We start from the raw sequence: 5,351 nt of genomic DNA, 5'->3' as shown, positions 1-5,351 counted from the left end.
AGACTCGTCCCACTTACGTTATTTTCACTGATTCAATCAGTTTTCTGTGTGAACGACCAGAACGTTCATGCAACCATTTTCTGGACCACGGGGGAGTCACTGTTTTCCATTCTTTGAGTTCTTTTGCTAACATCCTGCCCATCGACAGAGTTGTTTGAATATGTGAAGGTTAAAGAGTCTCTGACAGGAGAGAGAGCCTGAAGGCCCCAGAAAAAAGGAAACTCTTCACCTCAATGAATAAATTAGTTTCAAACTATAAGGCAACAATCTACCACCATTCGATTTACATTTTCTCACAGATTGGAGACACAGAGGAGCTCATTTATGTCTGAACAGCCAATCACTTTGCACTGAATTGCTTTGTGTCTGCTGTTTATTGAACAACTATGGATACAGGAAGTGTGTGTGTGTGGTGTGATGGTGGTCGGCTGGTCTTAAAGCTGCTCTGCATGCAGGAGACGTTCCTCCGATACATTTTTCCACATCACAATCAGGGACTAATGGTTTTTCTTGGCTCAGTTCTCTAGCGATAAGTGAATTGTCTCTGGCACGACTATCCTTCCCTTTAAAAAAAACAGCCGACGAAACATGGTTCTGATTTATACGCACTCTAAAATAAGTACCTGTGCCTGGGAGACTTTGGGTAACCTTGATCCTCTGGATGTCTGTGGACACACTAACTTTAGATTATGTAAGAGCTGCTTTTTTTTACCAGGTTACTGATGAAGGTGAGACCTACTGGTGACAGATGAATCCAGCACATGCATGGCAAACATATTTAATCCCAACCACCTGTGTGGTGCGACAAAGACGGGATTTATGATGCAGCACCTAACAGCTGGAAAGGCTTTTTACTGGGACACAGTGGGAGCGGTGGGAAGGGAAACACCTGCTCGGTAATGGAGGGGGAGGTTGGATCAGTCATGTTAAATCCATAAAACGTAAGCTGCATGTGTACGATGTGTCTGAATGTCTCATCCTCAGTAATTGGTTTCATAAAGTACTAATTACCAAAGTGTAGAGGTGAGCTAGAAGGAAGCTGCTGTGTTGGAAAAGGCCAGCTAGGTGTGTGTGTGTGTGTGTGTGTGTGTTGAATGTTTTATTAACATATACATTCATTTATTAGTAGTAAAACTAGTATTAATCTTTAACGCAGTCGGCTGAATGTGCTTCAGATAAGACACAGACTAGTTTCCTATTAGATTAGACAAAGGGAATATTTAAAACCACTGTCAGCATTTCCAGAAGCATATTCATCAGCTTCATCAGCGAATGTGAGTTTGATTTTTTCACCTGTTTTCATAAGTACAGGTACAGATCTGACTGAAGTCAGCAAAGAATGTAATTGTTAGCACCAGTGGTTATTGACGGTTTTTACTGCTTTCATTTATTATCTCACGCTGATGGACTTGTGAGTTTTACACTGTTTTATGTATTTATGGCTCTGTGGTTGTTCTCTGTTTCTGTCCAGGGATGTAAACGAGCTGCTGGCTCACTCTGGTGTAATTACATTGAACTGCTGTCAGTGCAAAAACAAATGAACAAACGAAATGAATGAAGCTATAATGTGAGTGATGCTGGGTGTAATCAGACTGAAGCACGCTGATTGATTTAATGTATGCCAAAAGGATTCAACTATGACTCCTCCCTGAGTTTTTCTGGAGTCTGAGCTTCGTCATAAAAACACAACTTGTTCCTATCAGTCCGTCCAGCTGCATTCAAACTGTGGAAACATGAAGACAAAGTTCTGTTCTTTCTGCTCTCAACGTGCTTCTCCTGGTGGCAGATGGTTGGTTCCAGCAGAGACGTGATGACAGACAGCTCTACAGATGTGACGTTGATTTTACTTCTGGCATGCAACAAGTTTTACCAGCTTATGTTCACGAGCAACGTTCAGCACAACGTTCATACTGCAAAGCTCACGGACACAGAAGAAAACACGGAGGTCAGGGATGAAAGCATCTGCTGCTGCTGCAGAAAGCTCTCTGACGGCTTCACTTCAGGACATTTAGGTTCTTCAAAGTCTCTGGTAACCGGCAAAAGGAATGTAGGTAACAAGCAGCTCCTCTCAATAAGACTTTAAGAATATTCATTTATGTAGATAAATCTGCAAGCAACCCAGTAGATTTATGTAACACCTGATCACACACAGAGGAGCAGATAAAACTGAATCTGATCTTTTTTTTGTTTTATAAAAGTACAAACATGTTTCATAAAGTGCACAAAACTGATCGGCTAAAACTGGGAAAATGACAAAAAAGGAGAAAAATAAAAGCATCTATGTTAAAGTATACAATGAAATAAAAAACAACTAAAGTGATTGAAAGTGCTGAATAGAGGCAGTTTAAATTAACTGGAATAAAACTAATTAATTAAAAGCAGTGGAAAGAAAGACTCTTTAGCTCACTAAATAAAAATAAAACAGGCCTGAGGGGAGCTGGTTTCAGCAGCAAACAGCAGAACGACTTATTTCTCTGACACATTAGTAACTCAGACGTTTACAATCAGCTGCATTCAGTCGTTTTTATAACAGAACATATCACAGCTCTATGTGCAGCGAGAAAGCCAGATTTTACCATCAAATATCTACAGAAGATAAAAACTTTCCCTTTAGCATCTTTAAAATGCTCCAGAAACATCTGACCATGTGGAACCGTGCTGCTGTGTGTCTGTCAGAGCTCAGCAGCTTCATGCTTCCCCCCCACAGCTCCAGCCTCTGCTCCCCTCGGCCTCCAACTGGATGGGATTATGTAAGACACTGGTCTGAACCTCTGGCAGCGTCCTGGCAGTTTTATTAACTGGGCTGTGTATTATTTTCATGCCTTGTGGTGCTGCCAGTCCTGCCATGCCAGCAGCCTGATGGACGAGGCTTCAGGCGGAGAGTCACGAGACGCCAGCACAGAAACACACACAGAGAAAGTATAACGCTGCTTTTCTGCTGTTAAGCTGAGTGAGCTGTTCGAAGGCTGCAGCAGGAATCGTCCTCTTTGGCTCGTTTCAAATGAGACAGAAACCTGAAAAGAGCCATTGAAAGACTATGTTTGAAGCCGAAGATGCCTCATTACTCTTCATTAGGAGTGTGAGTGTGTGTGTGTGTGTGTGTGTGTGTGTGTGTGTGTGTGCTGGGTAGGAGGGCAGGTGTTTCAGTTTATTCCAGGAAAGCCGATGGAGGATATTTTTACCTTCCAGCAGTGAGGAGCTAGAGTTTGTTGTGAAAACACACTCTGGATACACAAGAGTAACCTCACCAGAGAGCTCTGAGCCAATCAGGACGCACACACTGGCGTTGTAATTATAATCTGTGTGATGGATATGTGGACGTCCTGTCGCGCTGCAGAGCACAGAGCATCCTCCTCACTGCAGACACTCTGTACACACAGCAAACACACTGAGACGTATGTGCTCAGGTCTGAAGAGATGGAGACGCAGATCTTGACATGTTTGGACAGTTTAGCTTCAAAAGAAGTGACTTTAAAAAAAAAAGAGTTTCAAGATCTTCTAAATATTTGTGGACCTATTTTTATGTATTTAAATATTTACTGAGAAACTGTTCTGGTTTATTTTTTACCTGCTATGTTGGTTAATGTGGCCTTAACTGACCGACTGGGACTGACATGCTGCTGATTCTAACAAGCTGGTGACAAAAGACAAGAAAAGGTGAAGAAGGTTATACAACACACACACACACACACACACACACACACACACACACACACACACACACACACGATCATGTCTGACTGTCTTGAGAAATATAAAATGCATCAAACATGAGCTCGGGTCTAAAGAGGTTGACAAGAGGTTTAAAACACTGAAGATTTTCAACAGGTAAATAATTCCATCGTTTCTAACAGCAGAGACACCTGGGAATCCCCATCAAAGCTTTAAAAGCGATTCCCACCATAGCCAGTGTAAACTCTATGGTCATATTTGTTTGTGCAAGTTAATATCCAGACAGCAGTTGGACGCAACGCAAGGAGCTGAGACTTACACAAGAATAAAGTGCCGATAGGAATAAAACATCCATCCATCCATCATCTACACACCGCTTAGTCCTCACCAGGGTCATGGGGGGCTGGAGTCTATCCCAGCTGACTCAGGGTGAAGGCAGGTTCACCTGGACAGGTAACCAGTCTATCACAGGGCTACACTTAGAGACAGACAACCAAGCACACTCACATTCACACCTACGGACAATTTACAATCACCAATTAACCTCAGCATGTTTCTGGACTGTGGGAGGAAGCCGGAGAACCCGGAGAGAACCCACGCTGCACGGGGAGAACATGGAGACTCCACGCAGGAAGATCCCGGGTGTCCTCACCGGGACGCCAACCGGCGACCTTCTAGCTGCGAGGCAGCAATGCTACCAACTGGGCCACCCTGCAGTCCGGGAATAAAACAATTAATGTATAATGCTGTGCAAACCAGCATTAGACAGAAGGTGAAAGAGGACACTGAGAGGCCCTCCTGCCATCGTCTTAGTGACCAGTTCTATATCCGTGATGATGGAGATGATGGAGATGATGGCCCACTGACCTGCACATGTCACAGACGGTGAGCACCTCTGCTCATGGAGGTGAAAGGTAACAGAGGCCAAAGGCTAGCGAGTGACAAAGCAGGATGATGTACCGCAGCAGGCATCACCCTTCACCAGCTGATTATCCCAAAGAATACAGGAGACGGTGGCACAAGCTGTGGCAGCTCGACATACAGGAACCGTCCCCCCAACAGCCTCCACTGTGGTTCTTCCTTGGACATCTTTAAAAAGTCAACCTTAAATCCATATACTCTCTGTCATTTACTTGATTTAACTCAGATTATGAGGACTGTGTGCATCTATACTTAGATGTTATCTTCTCTGTCGTCTTTCCCTCATTCTTCCCGCTGGTCTAATCAAAGGCTGCTTGCTCGCTCAAAACTGCTCATTTATACAAAAACCCACCACCAACGCAGATCACATCAAGAAAACTGGATTAAACAGCATCTCTGTAAAACAAGCTGTTCTCCTGTAATAGCTGTGAGATACAGTCTTATGGTTGCCACGTACAAACATTTAAGCCCCTATATGTGGGTTACAGATGTGGGCAGGGAGTGACAGTCCAGATTATACCATCTGTAAGAAAAAACTCTGTGTGTCTCATTTCACTGTTAATCCAGGTCATCCCCACTGGGATGTTTCAGGGCTCCAGACTGGGACCAACATGCCAACACAGATTCTGTAAAACGAGGAGTCGCACAAAAGGTCGATCTGGATATCCGTCCCCTCATGATAGAGATCCTTTATACAGCCAGTGAAATGGAGTTTTGTGCCTATTTTGCACATCACTGCAATCAATTTGCAGTTTTAA

The sequence above is a fragment of the Stegastes partitus genome, unplaced genomic scaffold (assembly GCF_000690725.1).
Source record: "Stegastes partitus isolate 25-593 unplaced genomic scaffold, Stegastes_partitus-1.0.2 Scaffold370, whole genome shotgun sequence".
Taxonomy (NCBI): Eukaryota; Metazoa; Chordata; class Actinopteri; family Pomacentridae; genus Stegastes; species Stegastes partitus.
This window is presented reverse-complemented; position numbering follows the sequence as displayed.